Genomic DNA, 19953 nt, shown 5'->3' with positions numbered 1-19953 from the left:
ACAAAGGAATAAATAATATTTTGCTTAGAACATTCTGTCTATTCTTTGTCAATTGTTGTTTGTCTACAACTTTCACATGGATAAAAAGGGGAGTTCAGTGTAAATATATTCTTAACAATTAATTATGGTTCATGTCCTCTGCCACGGGATCATATTTAAATCTATGAACTAGCCTGTTACTTAGGTATTATCCTGTTCCCGATGAGAAAACAAACTCAGAAAGATGGGAAAATTTCCCTAGGTCACATATGTGTGTGTGTGTGGGGGGGTTTGTATACATACATATGTCCTAAGAATCATTAATTAGACATATATGTGAGTATCTATTTCTGGATTCTCTCTTCCCTTCCACTGATATATATTCTATTTTTTTTCAACAAAACACATGATTTTCATAGCTGCAGAGTAATTCTGGAAATAGGTAGTGAATTCATTCACCATTATTCTATTATAATATTGCTCCTTTATTATTCTTGATCATCGACATTACCATATAAATAGTAGAATCAACTTGTAATTTTCTACCACAATGCTGCTTGGAATTTTTATTAGAATTGCATTGGATCTGGAAATCAACTGATGAAAAGCTGACTTTTAAAACATAACTCTTCTGATCCATGACAAGGTTTATCTCCCCACTAATTGAGTTCTTTCATAATTTCTTAAAGCAATTTTTTGTAGTTGTTGGTGTACTGGCCAAACATAAATTTTGTTGATTTTCTTTCTTTCTTCTCTCCCTCCCTCCTTACCTCCCTCTCTCTTTCTTTCCTTTTTTTTTTTTTTTTTTTTTTTTTTTTTTTGAGACAGAATCTTGCTCTGTTACCCAGGCTGGAGTGCAGTGATGCAATCTCAGCTCACTGCAACCTCTGCCTCCCAGGTTCAAGTGATCCTCCTGTCTCAGCCTCCCCAGTAGCTGGGACTACAGGTACATGCCACCACACCCAGCTAATTGTTTGCATTTTTAGTAGAGACTGCGTTTCACCATGTTACGCATGATGGTCTCAATCTCTTGACCTCATGATATGCCCACCTCAGCCTCCCAAAGTGCTAAGATTATAGGTGTGAGCCACTGCGCCCAGCCTGTTGAATTTATTTATAAGAAAACATGTATTTAGATGTTACTTTAAATGACACTGTTTTTTACTTCTTTTTGCAAATGCTCGTTGCTAATATACAGAAATACACAAGACTACTTATATTGAGCTTATATTCTGTAACATTATCAAACTCACTAATTGCTTTTGGTAGATTTTTGTAGATTTCTAGGATTATTAACATACACAGCCATTATCTGTGAATAAAGACAATTTCAATTCTTTCTTTTCAATCTTTTCAATACTTTTATTTATTTTTCTTACCTTATTGCATTTAGATCTCTAGTATAATGCTGAATTGAAAGCGTACCAACAGATATTCTACTTTTTTCTCTGATTTAATAGAAAAGCATTCAATTTTATGCCATTTAATATAATGTTACCTGTGAGTTTTTTTCAAATCTATCCTTAATGGGGTTAGAAGTGTTGCCTTCTGTTTTTATCATGCTGAGAGTTTTCTGGGATTTGTTTTTATAAAAATCATGAAAAAAGTTTTCAATTTTGCCAAATGCTTTTACTGTGTATGATAAGGTTATCACATGGTTTTTCTCTTTTGCCCTGATAATATATAAAATTATATTTTTTAAATATAAAAAAGATTTCTTGAATCAAGCCAGGACACTTTTTTTAATTATAAAATTTAACAAATATATCGAAATATAAATTACATGCAATTGAGATTTATTAAAGTATAATCAAGTATATTAATGTGTATAATTAAAGTGTATAATTTTAAGAGCTTGAGCACAGTATACACAAGTCAAAGAGACATGACAGAAAATACTAAGGATTCCTCAGCATATGTGATTTATCTTGGTGAATGTTCTATGTGAGTTTGAGAAGAGTTATTTGTTAGCTGTTCTTAGATGTATTTTGCTTAAATGTCGACTTGACTAGCTTGTGTCATTGATTGTGTGAATTAATTTTGTTCTAGTGGGCAGGAAAATTACTGTCTGATCACTTTGGACTTATGTGGACTTGGTTTATGTTTTATTAAAATGAATGCATGGAAAGCCCACAGCATTTCCCAAGACCCTCTAATTTGGCAATCACCAATCCACCGCTTTGTGGATTTTGTCAGGGTTTGGTTTTAGGCTTTACTAGGGTTGGTCTAGAATAGGCCTTACTGTAAAGTGTGACACTTATTCCTAAAGCACAGTCATTCTAGTGTCTCAGTTGGATACCCAGGTGCTAATGAGGTGTGTGTGAGTTCTTCCCACCCTGGATGGCAGAAACTTCATCATCCATTCCCCAACCCTCCTCCACCTCAACTACCTCTGGTCTAAACTCAATTTGACAGCAGCCACCCCTCTGTTAAATCTGTTTGTCTTTTCCTTGTGCAGGTACAGTACCGTCCTTGATAAGTATGCACATGGAACCCCTCATGGACTTCGACAGCTGCCCCTCTGAACAGCTGTCTCCTCATTGCTGCCCTGCCCCACAGACTGCAGTTGCTTCAGTGGACTTCAACTCTGATCTCTGCCTTCTCACCTCAGTGGGGCTGTCCTGCTCTGAGTGGACTCCAGCCCACGATGCAGCTGCTGAAAAATTCTCCCTAAAGAACTAGGAAATCATGGGCCCCCCCCCCTTTAGTTTCCTGTTGTACTGCCTGTTGTCCACTGTCTGAAAACAATTTTATGGTTGTTTATGGAGGCAGGATTAGTCTGATATGATTTATTCTAGGGGAAACAACCAGAAATCTGTTATACTCTTTTAATTACTGTGTCTTTATAATATTATGGTCAAATCCTAAGATGACCCCCAGTGATCTTTGTTCTCATATAATCACTTCTTCCTGACTGTAGACAAAGGCCAGTGACATCACTCCTGTGATTGTGTTACAATTTAATGCAAAAACAAGTTAGCAGATATAATCGAGATCTCAGATCAGTCAAATTTAATATAGAGAGATGATCTTATGAGCTTGACCTAATGAAGGTGAGTTCCTTGGAGGGACTGAGGTCTTCCTGGAGAGATGTGAAGTGCAGGAGGGTTTCCATGCAGGGCGGTTCTCCTCTTCTGGCTGGAGGAAGCATGTATTGGGAACATGGGAGGCCTCCAGGAGCAGCGAGAGGCCCCTGGCTGACAGTCAGCAAGAAAATAGAGATCTCAGTTCTACAGTCACAAGGAACTGAACTCAGCTGACAACCTGAGGAAACTAGAGAGCAAGTTTTTCCCCAGAAACTCCAGAAAGAAACCCAGCCTAATTTCAGCCTGGGAGGCCCTGAGAAGAAGACCCAGCTAATCCAGGCCTCAACTTCTCATCTGTGGATACTGCCAGAAAATAAATCAGTCTTATTTTAAGCCTCTAAAAGCTAGCAGTAATTTAGCATGCAGCAATAGAAAATTAATACGAACAAAATGGAGAAGACGTTGGAGTGGGGACAAAAATGAAACGGTGGGAGAGGGATGCCTGTATGCTGATATGGTTGATGCCTGTACGGTTGAATTGGGTCTACCATTCCTCATCTAATTAGCTTTGGTCTATTAAGCTGCATAGCTACACACAAATATTGGTACTAGGTTGAAACCAGAGGAGTAAGATATTGCATTCTTCAGAGTAGACGAGAACACTCTGAATTTGGGGTCACTAGATCATAAATCATATAGGAGGTCCCTCTGGGAAGGCCTAGAGGAAGATTTACAGGATACACTTGAAACAACATTGAAGGCTTCTTTGTTCCCCAGAGGGACCCGATCTCCTCTCAGTCAAGAAGATCCAAGTCTCTGAACTGGATGCCAAGTTATAAATTCCCACTATACTGACTCCATCAGCTTCTGTCCTCAGAACTAGAGTTTATCAATAAAAGATGGACTCATGGGAGTCTAGGCATTTATTCTCCTATTTTATACAAATCAGTTAATGTGTATGAACAAAACAGACTTTGAAGAAAGTAAATCACAGCTGCCACAGGAAAACAGCTTCAACATCCTCATCAGTCATCAGGGGTGTTCTGTTGAGAGGACTTGATATGAGGCTTTCCTCATCATGGGCTAGCACAGACGCAGGGGAAATGTCACCAAGTCTTCAATTCAGAGTGTAGCAGCCTGGGCTGTTGATTCGTTAGGCCTCCTGCTGCTGGAGATGCAAGTAGTGCATTTTCATGGCCACCACAGGTGCCCTTAGGTTAGCATTCTTCAGAGCCAGAATCTAACAAGCCACAGAAGCTCTGAGTATCTCCCTTTCCTCAGTCACTCACATAAATGACTTCAGGTCCTTCAGGGGGAGGCCTGAAGGAAGATTGACAGCACACACTTGTGGCAACATTGAAGGCTTCACTCTTCCTCAAGGGATCCATCTCCCCTCAGTCAAGAAGCTCCAGGGATCTCAACTGGATGCCAGGTCATAAATTCCCACTATGGTGACTGCATCAGGTCTCTGTCCTCAGAACTAGAGCTTTTCTAATTATTACAAAAGTTCATTTCTTACTAGATTTCCCATCCATTACATTCCGAGACACCTCACAATGATCAGTAACCACCACATATCCCTATCTCTCAAGGAAATCCCTCCCGCCTTGTCTCTAGATGGCCAAGTCCCACGGCCTGTCCTCTACTCTTCCAGAACCCTGTTCTTCTCACTGACAGCAGCCAGGGCAAATCCATGCAGCATCTCCCGCCATGACCTCCAGTTTGCAGACAGTAGGTACCACGGGAACTTGACAGTCACGCCACTGTTCCCCTCACCCGTGCATTTCTTAATGCCTTGGTGAGGAGAATGTTTCTGGATCTTCCTTGATGGGAGCTAAAGGAACTAAGGTAAATAATGCTATGGGACCCACTGAGAATTGGGGCTATGGAAGAGTGACCACTGAAGTAACAGACAGATGCAGCTATTGCCAGATATTCAGTGCCAGAGCAGGGAGGGAGAGGGAAGAAATACAGACCTCACCTTCCTCTCACTTCCAGGCTCCATCAGGTGCCCTCCATTGCTAAACCTAACTAGAAGTGTGTACGCAGGGGAGCCAAGGATGCATTCTAGAAGGGACAAGCACCAAGTGGCATAAGACAGGATGGAAATGAGTGGAGAGTGGATCTGTGGGAAGGAGGAGGGGATGATATGGGGAAACAAAAGGAGAATACTAGCTAATAATGCTAGGTGACACTAACATTCCAAAGTCTGTGCTCATATTCAGAAAAGAAAGTTCAGCATAAAGTACTAAACCAGGAGTCAAGATACTGTATTTTCAACTGCTGTTCCAACAGCTGTATTATAAAGGGCCAGTTTATGTCATGCCTTTCTAATTTGACCTAAAGTGCCAGGTGGCATTGGGGGCTGGCACAGCCTTGCTCAATTATGTGTTGAGGAGTACACAGAGACTGCCAGGCTGAGGGAAGACACAAGAGAATAGAAGAGATGCTCTCAGGGAACGAGAGACCACACAGCCCCAGAGTCAGGGGCAGCATCAGCCACTGTCGGCTGCTCATTTTCCCAGACACAGCCCACAAGCCTCAGCCATGCTGTGCTTTGCAAGACGCTTCTTCACCTTTTCAATAAACCTCCCTGAATTGAAGCTGACGGGGGTTTATTTCTCCTTCATCATCAATTAAATTCTTCACCGCAACAATCTCCAATGAATTTTGGACACAGCAGGCAGGCCCATCCCTGCTTCTGTTCCACTATGTCCCCTGTAGCTTGAAAAGGAGGACGTACTGAACTACCACCAAATCTTCCTCTGGCTCTGATATTCCGTTATTCTGGTTTCTTTTTGGCTACTTTGTTTTTGGAAGCATGTATCCTAAGGCATCCAGTTGAACAAACTTTCTCTACTGTGTCCAGGCATTCCTGGTGGGATTTCAGATAAGACAATCTTGGGTTGCTACACTCACAACCACTGAACCAATTCTATGACCATCTGTTTCATGGCCACATGTCTGTTCATTTTATACGAACATAAAGGGAGGGGACAGACAGCAAACTCGCATGTTATAAATTGTATCATCTTAAAAAGGAAATAAGGCAACACTTTACAATAAAACCTTAAGATGCATTAAATTTAAGTCTAATGCAATAAAGAATGCCCATAAAATTCCTATTTAAAGAATGTTTAGAAAATTGTTGAACAATGGACATCATCATTTAAAGTGATATGAAGAAACCTTCTCAGCTAAACATATGGGCTAGGTTAGAGAGAAAGATAGAGGACCCATCTCTGCCCTGGAAAAACTACTGGTAGCATCTTTCAAAAAGCTCTCTGTGTTTGAGTACGCACCTTGATCCACAGGCTCACATTGGATTCCAACTGGCCGCTGCTTCTTGGCATTAACATTGGATTCCCTACTAGTAAATCTTACCAAGATCTGAGTTTCTGCAGATACGATATTATTTTGTTTGGCCATCCTTATCTTCAAGGGCTACCAAGAAGGAACAAAGAATTTATTTACCTCCCCAAGGGTAAAGATTTTACCAATGAGACACTTTCTTACTATGACACCAGGGCCCCCTATGCCCTGTTCACTTCAGTGCCCTTTGTGCCCTGACAGAAGCTCATGCTGGTCCCAGGATTCCTTATATGATTAACCTCCTTCCTGAATCCCAACTTCATGCTGGTGGTGATGACAGGTGTCCTGTATCCCATGCTCATGTCCCTGAAGTCATCAGCGTGTCTCCAGTTAGAAAAAATTACATGTGGCCGGGCGCGGTGGCTCAAGCCTGTAATCCCAGCACTTTGGGAGGCCGAGGCAGGTGGATCACGAGGTCAGGAGATCGAGACCATCCTGGCTAACATGGTGAAACCCCGTCTCTACTAAAAATACAAAAAACTAGCCGGGCGTGGTGGCGGGCGCCTGTGGTCCCAGCTACTCGGAGGCTGAGGCAGGAGAATGGCGTAAACCCGGGAGGCGGAGCTTGCAGTGAGCTGAGATCGCGCCACTGCCCCCCAGCCTGGGTGACACAGCGAGACTCCGTCTCAAAAAATAAAAAATAAAAAATAAATTACATGTATATAGACAGGCCTCTTTGCAAGTAGCAAAAGCTTTCTCACCTTCATACATTAAGGGCTTGGAATGTACAATAGTATAAACACTTTGGGGAAAAATGTCTGGCATCTTCTTACAGAAATAAACAACTACCTACTCTATGACTCAGTAATTCCTAAGCATTTACCCAAGAGAAATTAAAACATATGTCCAGAAAATGATTTATACAAGAATGTTCATAGCACTTTTATTCATAAGAGGAAAAACTGGAAACATTCAAGCATCTGTCAATACAAGAATGGATTAATAAACGGTGATACATTCATTCCATGGAAAGCCTAAAGGAACAAACTGTTGACACACAAAACAACATGGATGAATCTCAAAAACATTTTGAGTGCAATAGGAGCCATACACAAAAGAGTATGAACAATCTCTTGAGAAAAGAGATGAACAATCATGGTCTCAAGAAATGCAGAGCAGAGAGCCCAGAGGCAAAGACTCACAGGACAGCGGGTCGGTCCCAGGCTGTGGATCCTAATTAAAAAACTCCTGCTGGATTTTGCCCAGCTCCATTTCCAAACTATTGTGGGTCAGTGACTTCTTTATCCCTTCCTTGTTCCCTCATTTGGAACTAGAATCACTGTAGTTGTTATTCCATGTCTGTCCCGTCATTTCACATTAGGGGCAGATAAGCTGTTCGTTCCGTTTCACAGGTCAACGGAGGAAAGGGAATTATATCAAGGATCTGTACTTAACGGACACCCTCAGAAGCCTCATCCACACCTGGTGTGGATGTTTTAAATGGGATTTTAAACTTTTCATCTGATGTGTTCTACATGACATTTTTCATGTTGAACTAATGCTTTAATGACATGAAATTCGGAAACCTTAGGGGAGAGGGTGAATGCATTTCGCAGTTGGGGGAATGTGAATACTGCGGTAGATGGAATTTCTGAAATGGTCCCCAAACATGCCACACCCTTGTCTCTAAAGCCCATTAAGGTGATGAGACACCATTCCTGTGATTATGTTGTTATATGCCAGTTATATGACTTTAAGCTGGTGAGGTTACCTGCATGAACTGGATCTAATCACATCACTCCATACATGACAACTTTCTGGGGCTGGTTGGAGAAGCTGAAGTTAGAGAAGATAGGAGCTTGAGAAGGACTCCATGAGCTGCTATTGGTTGATAAAGGAAAAGACAGATAAGGAGGAAAGCAGGGGACCTCTGAAGTCAGAGTGTCTCCTGGCTGACAGTCAGCAAAGATGAAGGGCCCTCAGTCCCCCACAAACAAGCATAGGAACTCTTTCAATATCTGTAGTGAACTGGGAGAAATCGCTTAAGCTCTAGAAGAAAACACAGCCAGCCCATTCCTGGATTTTCACCTCACATGACTCTGAGCAGAGAACCCAGACACTTCATTCCAGACTTCTGTGGTTTCAAACCACTGGTTTACAGTAATGTGATAATTGGCAGCAAGAGAAAACTAGTACAGGTGTCTGTCTCTCCTCTTGAATTTCAATTTCAGACACATGGATGCTAACCCCTCTATGAGAGAAAATCAATCAACCAATCAATGAATGAAAGAACTATTGCAAAACTATTGCCCTCACTCTTATGTGGCTGTCCCAGAGCCCTTGCCACCTGAAGAAGACAATGAGGGGTATTTCAGGCACATGGGGAGCGTGGCTTTACCGTTATCAATCACATTTCTGAAAGCATAAAAATGGTTCAGGTCGGGCCGTGGCTCATGTCTGTAATCCTAGCACTTTGGGAGGCCAAGGCAGGTGGATCACTTGAAGTCAAGAGTTAGAAGCCAACCTGGCCAACACGGAGGAACCTTGTCTCTACTAAAAATACAAACATTAGCCAAGCGTGGTGGCAGGCACCTTTAATCCCAGCTACTCAGGAGGCTGAGGCAGGAGAATCACTTGAACCCAGGAGGTGGAGGTTGCAGTGAGCTGAGATCGCACCATTGCATTCCAGTCCATGGAATAGAGAAAAACTCCATCTCAAAAAGGAAATAAATAAATAAATAACAAATAAAGATAGTTCATTACTTAACTCCACATATTATTACATGAAAATGTATCATCTCGATTTTAATGGCAGATTTTTTAAAATTCCTTTCCTTGTGCTCACCAGACAAGGTCTGGTAGCAAATACCGGTCACCAACACAGATGAACCAATTCAAGGAGAGCCATAAACAGGACTACTGTTATGTTTCCCAAAAAAACCATCCCTAGAATGCAATCTCTTCTCTACTTGTCACAAAATGAACACAATAGTCCACTATATAAAGTCCCAAACACATGAAAATGTAAATACAATGAAGTCTGCTTTCCAAATATTCATTCTCTTCCAACCCAGTCATGGGGACCAGGGATTAGGAAATGACTACAAAGAGGTTCAAGGGAATTTGGGGAAGCGACAAAATGTGCTGAAGTAGAAACTCTGCTGATGGCTGCACAATTCCATAAATCAGCTGAAATCACTGAGTCGTGTGTTGACAACGGGTGACTTTTATAACAAGCAATTCTTTAAACAAACTTTTGGGTTTCTATTCCAACGCAGAAAGAGCTAGGGAGCCATCACTTGTCCTCACAGCTAGCAAAAGGCTACAAGGTGCAAAACCCTAAGAATCCTAGGAGATAACATTCGAGAAAATCTCACGGATCTTGGGTTCAATGATGGCTTCTTAGATACAAAACCAAAAGCACAATATACTAATGAAAAAAAATTAAGTTGAATCTCATTAAAATTAAAAACTTCTGCTCTGTGAAAGACACTGTTAAGAGAATGGAAAAAGCAAGTCACAGACTGGCAGAAAATATTTACAAAATAATCTGGTAGGAAACTTCTCTCCAAAATATATGAAGAATTCTGAGAACTAAACAACACAAAGCCAAAAAAAAAAAGAAAAAATTGGTGAAAGATCTGAACACCTCATTAATAAGATACACAGATGGCAAATAAGCATATGAAAAAGATGCTCAAAATCATTTGGGATTAGGGAATTGCACATTAAAACAAAAATGAGATATCACTGTAAACCTACTAGAATGGCTAAAATTCAAAAAGGTGAACACACCAATGCTGTCAAAGATGAAAAGCAACCAGAACTCTCCATAGCCAGTAGAAATGAAAAGGGTACAGTCACTCTGGAAAACTTAAGTTCACTCAGAATCCTGCACATAAGTAGTTACAGCAATTTTATTCATAATTGCCAAAAGTTGGAAGTACGCAAGACGTCTTTCACCAAGTGAATGGATAAGCAAACTGTGTTGTAGCCCCACAACGAAATCTGATTCAGTGATTCTAAAAAGCAAGCTATCAAGTCATAAAAAGACACGCAGGAACTTAAAATACATAATGCTAGAAAGAAGTTAGTCTGGAAACCTACATACTGTACGATTCCAACTCTAGGACATTCTTGGAAAGTCAAAAAGAGAGAAGTAGTAAAATGATGAGTGGTTGTCAGGAGTGGAGAGGTAGACGCATGAAATGGTGAAGCACAGGGAATTTTCAGCAGTGAAATTATTTTGCATGATGCTGTATTGGGGATTTAGGACACTATGTAATTGCCAAAACACATAATCTGTGAAACTCAGATGAACTCTAATGTAAACTATGGACTTCAGTTGATAATGATGTATCAATAGCGGTTCATCAATTGTAACGAATGAACCACACTAATACAACATACTTATAGGGGAAATTGTGTGCTGGAGGACATGGGAGCCTAGGGGAACTCTCTGTACTATCCACTCGATTTTTCTGTAAACCTATAACCATTCTAAAAAATAATGTCTATTAATTTTTTTTTTAAAATAGGATGCAGCAGTCGCATATCAAGGTTTTGGTGGCATCCTGTTATTGTGTGGTTAGTACTTGGCATTGAAGTGCACCAACCTGGAGTCAGAGCAGTTGGAGATTTCCAGGCCTGTGCTATTTACCTCGAATCCTGGGGTGCCCCGGAAAACAGCAGATCAGTTAGGGAGAAGCAGCCTCAGCAATCTAGATAGTGCAGGTTTGTGGTAAAGACACGTACAAACCATCTGGGTGGGCAGACCTTGGTGAAGACTAGAAACCACTGAGACTCAGCAGCTGCCCCAGTGGAACCCACAAATCAAAGGAGGGGCTGGGAGGAGCTAAGGGCTACTGGACGAGCTCCCTGCCTGCAAGACAGGAAGCAGCTCCAGAGATTCTGGTAAATAATGTAGGTTTCAATACAGTGTGATCTACTCAAAAAAGCAGAGAGAATGAAAAGGAAAGAAAAAGAGAGAGCATGAGAAAGAAAGAAAAAGAAAAGCAGAAAGAAAGAAAGGAAAGAAGGGAGGGAGGGAAGGAGGAAGGAAAGGACGAAGGGAAGGAGGGTGGGAGGGAAAGAATAAAGAGAGAGAAAGAGAGTTGGAGGGAAGCAGGGAAGGAAGGAAGGGAAGGGAGGGAGGGAGGGAGGGAGGGAGGGAGGGAGGGAAGAAATTTACATGAAGATGAGAACACTGGGGAACTCACACCACCAATATTTTCCATTAACAGGAACATGCTAACTAGTTACTAGAGAAAGATGCACTACTGTAAAACCATATACTGTCCATGGGGTACAACCCCTTCCTCCTCCTCTGAAACACATTCTCTCGCCCACTATTGCCAGAGGCACTGAGTCTTATCTTTGGATAAGTTCTGCCCACAAGAATGAGAGGAGATAGTGGACCCCAGAACACCAGGCCACGACCGTCCCTACTGATCCTTATCCACTCCAGAAGTTACCTGGCTGCAGTTAGTGGCCTCAGCCCCTGGGTCTGATGTCATCCATTTACCTTTCTCACTGGACTTATCTCCTTGCACTTGCTCCCACTCCCCCAGGACCTGGTGGGCGGCCACGTGAGAAGGACACAAACAAATCATGCCCCTTTCTTTCTCCCCCTCCCAATGCCTGCAGTGCTGGGTTCCATGGGGTAGTGGCCTGAGATTTATTTTATGGGGCCTCTAGCCCAGAGCAGGACCTGCTACCTAACAGTCACCCCATGAAAGCACAGGGAAAGAAGGCATCCACCACAAGGTCCTGGGGAACCAAGAATTCCACTGTGGCCCATAAATTCTAAGTCCTACAGGATTCTGGAATGGGAGATGGGACAGGCCTTCAAAAGTGGCCACTCTTTTAACCCATTATACTGTCACCTGAGCCATGTTTCCCCATCCTGGACACATCTAGAGGGCACCGCCTAAAACCAGACACATCTCCCCATCCAGGAGAGAGTAGGGGCCTGAGCCTGGGGGATGCAGGGGGACAGGGAGGAGATGAGCCACGAAAGCTGAAGAAGAGAAAGCAGGTGAAAGGGGACAGCAGGGTGGAAACAGAGAGAAAAGGGGGCAGACAATGGGGGGTGAGAGGGGAAGAGTGAGGAGAGGGATGCAGATCTAGCTACTGAGGAAAAGTCCTGGAGAGAACACCGTCCTCTCCTGAAGTAAAATCACTTCCACCTGACCACGGCACTGCAGGTCGTGGGCAGCACACGCTGGGAATATTTGTTCATTCATTTAACAAATACTTATTTCATATCTGTTTCATGCCAGGCAAGGCCCTGCGATGTTTAGGGACCTTGGCATCTTCCCTTCACATCTGAGTCACAATAGAAAGAGGACTCTCTGACCCCATCGAGCCGGCAATGCCTCGGGATTTTCACCTGTTGGATCCGGCAGCTCTTCATGTCGGCCCACACCGTGTGAGGCTGCTCTTGGTGCACCGAATGGGGAAGTTTCTGCATCAGTGCCTCGCAGAGTCCACCGGAAGCCCTGGACAGTGGGAGTCGGTGGCACCCCAGCGTGGAGGCCAAGAGCACACAACACTGAAGCTCCAGACACCCTCAGGAGGACAGGAAGGGACAATCGGCTGGTGAGACCCTGGATCACCAGGAACCTTCGCCTGGGTCGAAACAGGATTTGCCTTCAGATTGCCTGTGAGATAAAAGAGAGAAATTAAGGTTAACATTGAGATTTGGGGCTTCAGCAACTTGAAGGATGGAGCTGCCATTTATGGAGACTGGGAAGACCCAGGGAACAGCGGCTTGAAAGGTGGTGGGGAACTAGAGTTGGTTGGGTTTCTGTCATATGTAATCAACAGTCCTGACCAGACTGGGCAATACAGTAAGACCCCATCTCTGAAAATAAAAACTGAAAAATTAGCCGAGCATGGTAGTGCACACTTGTAGTCTCAGCTACTCGGGAGGCTGAGACAGGAAGATTCCTTGAGACTTCAGTTAGAGGTTAGTGAGCTATGATGGCACCACTGCACTCCAGCCTGGGGGGAAAAAAAATAAAGAGTCCTGACCAAATACTTGGGTAGCCAGGGAAGTTTTCACAAAGTAAGTAATATTTCAGGCACATCTTAGTGAACGAGAATTCGATTATTACTGTTAGGGAATTAAGAGAGTGTGGGTGTAGTTAGTTAATGCTTACTGAACTATCTTTGGAATCTCATCTACTGCTCTATCTGGTCTATCTGTACACATATATTCTATATGCTGTCTCACTGAGCTTTCGCTAGGTTATGCTACAGTAACAAAAGCCCCAAAATCTTAGCAGCTACCCACACAAAGCTTTATTTTTTATTGACGTTTCCTTTTATGGCAGGTTGACTGTGACTCTGTTCTATACAAGCTATTTTATTTGTTAGATGGTGAAAACTGTGATACTTGGAGATTGCTGAATATGGTATTAGTATGTTCATTCATTCACTCATTTAACAAATATTTATTCATTATCTGTTTCATGCCAGGCAACGTCAAGTACTGAGAATATTGTGGTGAATAAAAGAGACAAAATCCCTAATTTCCAGGAGCTAATATTGAAAATAAGATTAAAGACAAACAAAATAATCATAACAACAATGAATATTATATTCATAAATATAGCTGTAAGAGATTTTAGTAAATCTTTTAAATTACAAAAATGTAAAAATTATTAAAACCAAAATGGCCAGGTTTGATGGCTGATGCCTGTAATCCCAACACTTTGGGAGGCCAAGGTGGGAGGATCATTTGAGCCCAGGAGTTTGAAACCAGTCTGGGCGCTATAGGAAAACCCTGTCTACAAAGAAATAGAAAATTAGCCAGGTAGAGTGGTGCATTCCTATAGACTCAGCTACTAAGGAGGCTGAGGTAGGAGGACTGCTTCAGCCTGAGAGGTCAAGGCTGTAGAGAGCCATGATCATACCACTGCACTCCAGCCCAGGTGACAGAGCGAGACACTGTCTCAAGAAAAAAAAAATTATTCGATGTAGTCCTCAAACTATTATGTAGAATACTACTGTTTACATCACATCACATGAGTCCTTTCAATGGCTGAACACTTATTTCAGTGCGATCCAGAAAGCTTTCCTGGGAACTAAGTACACCTAAGAACAATTCAGTATGAAAGAGTTACTGCCTTGACAGGAAGATTGTAAACATTTAAAAAGGCAAATAAATAAATAAAAGAGTGAAAACTGTAGCTCTGTGAGGCTCAAATAACATCTCATTCAAGTCACAATGAACACCTTGCAATCATTATGAACACCATATAATTCACTTAATACATTTTGCCTGAACGTCCAACACATCTGAATGACCAGCACCTGTATGTAGCCAAGAAATTGACAATCATTTATAAATTATCACTTATGACTCCATCTGCTCTACGCACTTATTTTTTTAATTTCATTCATTTATTTATTATTTTTATTTTTTGTAGAGATGGGATCTCACTATGTTACCCAGGTTGGTCCAGAAACACAAACAGACCCACACTAATTTCAGAAATCAGATGACAATACAGTCATTCGATTTATGAAAAAAAGTGCCACACGGTGCAGAAGGAAAAGGATGGTCTTTTCAATAAATGGTGCTGGATCAAGCAGACACATCCATGTAGTAAACAGTGATCATAGCCAAGTGGGGTGGCTCACACCTGTAACCCCAGCACTCTGGGAGGCTGAAGCAGGCAGATTACTTGAGCCCAAGAGTTCGAGACCAACCTGGGAAACATGTTGAATCCCCATCTCTACAAAAAATACGAAAATTAGCCAGGCATGGTGGCGCACGCCTACAGTCGCAGCTACTCAGGAGGCTGAGGTGGGAGGATCGCTTGAGCCAGGAGGTGGAGGTTGCAGTGAGCTGAGATGCTGCCACCACACTCTAGCCTGGGCAATAGAGTGAGGCTCTGTCTGAAAAGAAAAAAAAAGCAAAAACTAAAATAAAATTGTTATAAGGTTAACACACAAAAATGTGTTCATACTCTTAGGTTAGGCGTTGATTTCTTAAACAGGACACAAAAAGTAGTAACCATCAAGGAAAAGATTGATAAAGTATAATTTCATTAAAATTAAGAATCTCAGGCCGGGTGCAGTGGCTCATGCCAGTAATCCCAACACTTTGGGAGGCCGAGGCAGGTGTATCACGTGAGCCTAGGAATTCCAGACCAGCCTATGCGACGTGGCAAAACTCCATCTCTACTAAAAATACAGAAAAGAGCTGAGTGTGGTGATGCTCCCCTGGAGGTCCCAGCTACTTCTGGGCTGAGGCAGAAGCATCACCTAAGCCTTGGGAGGTCAATGTAGTGGTAAGCTGAGATTGTGCCACTGCACTCCAGCCTGGGCAACAGAGTGAGACCCTGTCTCAAAAAGAAAAAAAAAAAGTTAGAGAATCTCCATTCATGAAAAAACACCATTAAAAGAGTAAAAAGGCAAGTTACAGATTGAAAAAAGGGAAATGCAATACATATATATCCTAGAAAGGATGCATATCCAGAATAAAGTATTACAAATCAACAGAAAAACAAGCAAGTCAATGAAAAGTGGATAAAAAGATTTAATAGGCACTTCACAAAAGAGGGCATAAAAATGGCAATAAAAGATAATCTCAATTAAACCACACTGATACATTACTGCACCCCTACTAGAATGGCAAAATAATTTTTAACTGACAGGCATCAGCAAGGACATGGGGTAACCAGAATATCCCTGCCAAATGGTACAACCACTTTGGGAAAATGTTCAACAATATGTAATACTAAAGTTTTATCATTCATATACCTCTAAAACCAACAATGCCACTCCTACAAATATACCCCAGTCTAGTACTGTTCTATTTCTTGAACTGTGGTGTCACGGTAAAAATTACTTTTTTTTTTTTTTTTTTTTTTTGAGACAGGGTCTCACTCTGCCATCCAGGTGGGAGTGCAATGCCATGATCATGGCTCACTGCAATCTCAGCCTCCCGGGCTCTGGTGATCCTCCCACCTCAGCCTACCGGGTAGCTGGGACTACAGGCACACACCACCACACACGGCTAACTTTGGTATTTTTAGTAGAGACAGGGTTTTGCCACATTGCCCAGGCTGGTCTGGAAATCCTGGACTCAAGTGATCTACCCACCCTGGCGTCCCAAAGTGCTGGGATTACGGTGTGCTCTACTGCGCCCGGACCACCTGCACTTTTAAAATAGTCAACTTCTTCTGTATACTTCAGTACCTTTTCAAAGATTTCTTTGACACAAAGTTCTCAGAAATCTTAAAGCTAGCATTTCAGAATAGAAAAAAATAGCTTCTGCTTCACTGGTGAAATTTTACTAATAAAATTTAAAAACAGAAAGCTACTAACGCACATCAGCTCCGAACAAACATTAAACACTACCAGCAGATCTTTCTTTAACTTCGTGAAGCACTGGGATTCATTCTTTCGGCAAAGAAAGGATGAACACTGTAACCCAAAGAAAAGATACCACTTGAGAAAAGACTTCTTTTCCAAAGCAGCTCTAGCAGCAAAAGACAGGAGGAAAGCGAGGAAACCATGTCAAACGTCCTGGTTAACTCTTCAGTGAAAGGAAGCCAAATGAGATGATCTAAGAAGCCAGAAAGACAGACAGACAGACAGACACAGGGAAATCACAGCAACTCTTTGCAGTGCAAACACCAACCCCACAGTCCATCCTACCGGAAATCCTGCGGTTAATTTGAGGCTTGCCCCGCTAGTCATGAATCATGAGGTGATTCGGTGATGGCCACAAACGCTCCTCATGTGCATCCTGGACCTGGCACACCTGGCTTGCCCATCGCCAGCCTGGAGACACCGCCAGGAGCAGAATCCCGGAGGCCAATAAAGACTCCAACTTTGCAAGCAGAGGGAACCGATTTCTGGACTCGAAGGTGGGGTCCGGGGTCAGTGTCCTCTACAGGATATAGGAGGACGTGCCCGGGAAGCTGCTCCGTCCCTCCAGTGCCTGCGATGCCACAGAACACCCGCCAGCGACTTTCTTCCCCAGCGCGCACCAGAGGTGGGCTGCGGGCGGCAGCAGCAGGGGAAGAATCGAGCTCAGGGAACTCAGGCCCCGGCCGTGCACCCCCCACACCCACCACCCCTCGCGCTACAAAACTTGCCACGGCCGCGCCTCAATCCAGCTGTGCGCCCGCGAGTCCCGGATTCACCGCCCGCCCAGCCGGGGCGTCCTCACCTCGGAAAGGCTGGGTTGGACTTCGCGGTAACTTCCCATCCAGAGGGCAGCCGGCAGCCGCGCCGCCGCGCCTCGGCCCAGCTCCTGGCGCAGCAGGTCGCCAGTCCCGCGTTCCAAAAGCGCCATGCTCACTCAGAAGCTCAGGCAGCCTCGCGACCCTCACCAACCACTCCCAGTACCGCCGCGGTCTCAACCGCCAGCCAGCCCCGCGCCCGCGCCAGCCCGCGACTGGCTCCTCAGGATCAGGCTCGGCGGAGTCAGGAGAACCCAAGGCGCAGGCGCGGCGGGGTCTTAAAGGGACCGGGCCGCCTCTACTGCATAACGGTTCCAGCAGGTTAGGGGCCTCGCGGGCGGAGAAAAGGAGTAACCGAGGGGATGGACCCAGTGCAGCGGGGATGGGGAAATCCCTCTCTCCCCTCCGCCTCTCTTTCAAAACACCAGCCCTCCACTCTGCAAATCGCTGATTTTCCCGGCCACTTGAACCGCCCCTGCCAGGTTAAAGAGGCAGGAGACACACCCCCTCGGGGCCCCGAGCGACCCCGCGCTTAGCACTGCAGGCCTGGCGCTGCCGCACCGCCCCGGAGTCTGACTTCCAGGCCCGGGCACGCGGTGGAGACGCGCAGGCTTCAGAAGGCAGCCCCCAGCTCCCCCGACAGGTGGCCTTAGGTCACTCGCAGAAAAAAAATCCAACGTGTCAATGGCACTTGTAGTTATTTTCTAATTTAAATTTATAACAGATTTTGCAGATGGGCTCCCACTGAAATAAACCTTTGAGAAAAAGAAAACCTTTTTTTTCAACAAGGTTAGGAAATACCAAGAAATAGGAAGTAAAGCCATGCCGTCCACCCAGCTAAAAACTTTGAAAACTTGATATTTTATCTAAGAAAAATGTTTGCATAACTTTAGGTCATGCCATTATTTAAAATCAATTTCAATTAACAATTTCATTGCAACTGAATCTATCGTGTATAAGCAAACAAAGATACATCCCTGATCATCTACCTCTCCCCTCCTATATTCCATCCATCAGCAAGTCCTACTGGTTTTTACTTTCCAAATTTTCCTTGAATGTGTCCTCTTCTGTCTCTTCCATCAGCACCCTAGTCCAGGCGACCTTCACCTGGGGAGTGGGGAGGAGGGACTACTGACCTAGTCTTCTTGTGGTTTACCCATATCCCCTTTATCGCCTCTCTAATCTCAACACAACTGGCAGAGTGGTTTTCAAAATATAATGTGACCCTGTCACTTCCCAGCCTAAACCACTTAAACGCCTTCCCATTCTCTTAGACGAAACCTACTAACCAAGCCCTGAATTCCATTCTCCTCTCTCTGCTCCAGACAAACTGGTCTCTTTTATTCCCTATTTAGCAGCTTCCTGGCCTCCACAGAGCTTTTTCTCATGCTTTGCTCTGTGCTGGGAAGGTTCTTCTAACCCCCATCCTTCTGAGAACAGCTGTAGTCTCCACCTCTGAAAGGCACCTTCTGACCTCCCTATGGTGGTGCATTACTCCTCTCACATTGCATGAAACTGTAATCGGGTGGTTATTTTGGTGAATTTTTTACTATCAGCTACGTAAGCCCAGGGATTTGGTTTTGTTTGGCTCATGATTTGTATTTCCACATTTGTTAAATACATATTTGTTCATAAATGAGAATGATAGGCACTAGAAGTTGAAGTAAATTTGGCATAAAGTCAGAGAAAGGTAAAATGTCACAGTCTGACATTTGGAGTCAGAATGTAGAAACTTCAATTATATTAAAACTGATTTTATATCGTTTTAGGCTGAGTTGTCACAGTATGCTTTGGGTAACCTTTAAAACTGAGTTCTCAAAGAGCCTTGTACAAACACTTGATTAATAATGATAAGCCATGGGATGGCCCACATAAAACTAATAACATTGGTTGCTTCAAGAGAGGAAGACCGAGTCAGGCACAATGGCTCATGGCTGTAATCCAAGCACTTTGGGAGGCCAAGGCCCACAGATCATTTGAGCCCAGGAGTTTGAGACTAGCCTGGGCAACTTGGTGAGACCCTGTCTCTACACAAGATACAAGCAAAATTAGCCGGGTATGGTGGTGGGCACCTGTAGTCCCAGCTATTTGGGAGGCTGAGGTGGGAAGACTGCTTGAGCCCAGAAGGGTGAGGCTGCAGTGAGCCATGATCAGGCCACTGCACTCCAGCCTGGACAACAGAGCAAGATCTTGTCTCGAAAAAACAAAACAAAACAAAACAAAAAAGAGAGAGAGAGAAATGAAGACTGGTGACTGGTGGCTACTGGTGGGAAGGAGATTTTTACTACATGCCCAAAAGGTTTAAAATTGTAACTTTTTTATTTTAAAGTCTGTGAAGATAAATGACAGAAAAGAGCACATACCTTCCCATTTATTTGAAATTCTAGAAAGGGGAAAATTAATCTGTGGTGAAAAAATCATAACAGTGGTTC

General features: G+C 43.4%; 1 protein-coding gene across 2 annotated transcripts in view; it reads right to left on the bottom strand.

Annotated features, from left to right (window-relative positions):
- Positions 1 to 17762, bottom strand: part of NBPF1 (NBPF member 1) — a 50809-nt gene extending 33047 nt beyond the window's left edge. For both annotated transcript variants that reach the window (XM_050790206.1, XM_050790209.1), the window contains exons 1-2: positions 17509 to 17762; positions 12709 to 12979 (exon numbers count right to left, since the gene is read on the bottom strand). The gene's annotated coding sequence lies outside the window, so the exon portion shown is untranslated. The remainder of the gene's footprint in view (positions 1 to 12708; positions 12980 to 17508) is intronic.
- Between the last annotated feature and the right edge of the window lie 2191 nt (positions 17763 to 19953).

This window comes from Macaca thibetana, chromosome 1, assembly GCF_024542745.1.
Source record: "Macaca thibetana thibetana isolate TM-01 chromosome 1, ASM2454274v1, whole genome shotgun sequence".
In the NCBI taxonomy this organism is placed as follows: Eukaryota; Metazoa; Chordata; class Mammalia; order Primates; family Cercopithecidae; genus Macaca; species Macaca thibetana.
This window is presented reverse-complemented; position numbering and strand designations above follow the sequence as displayed.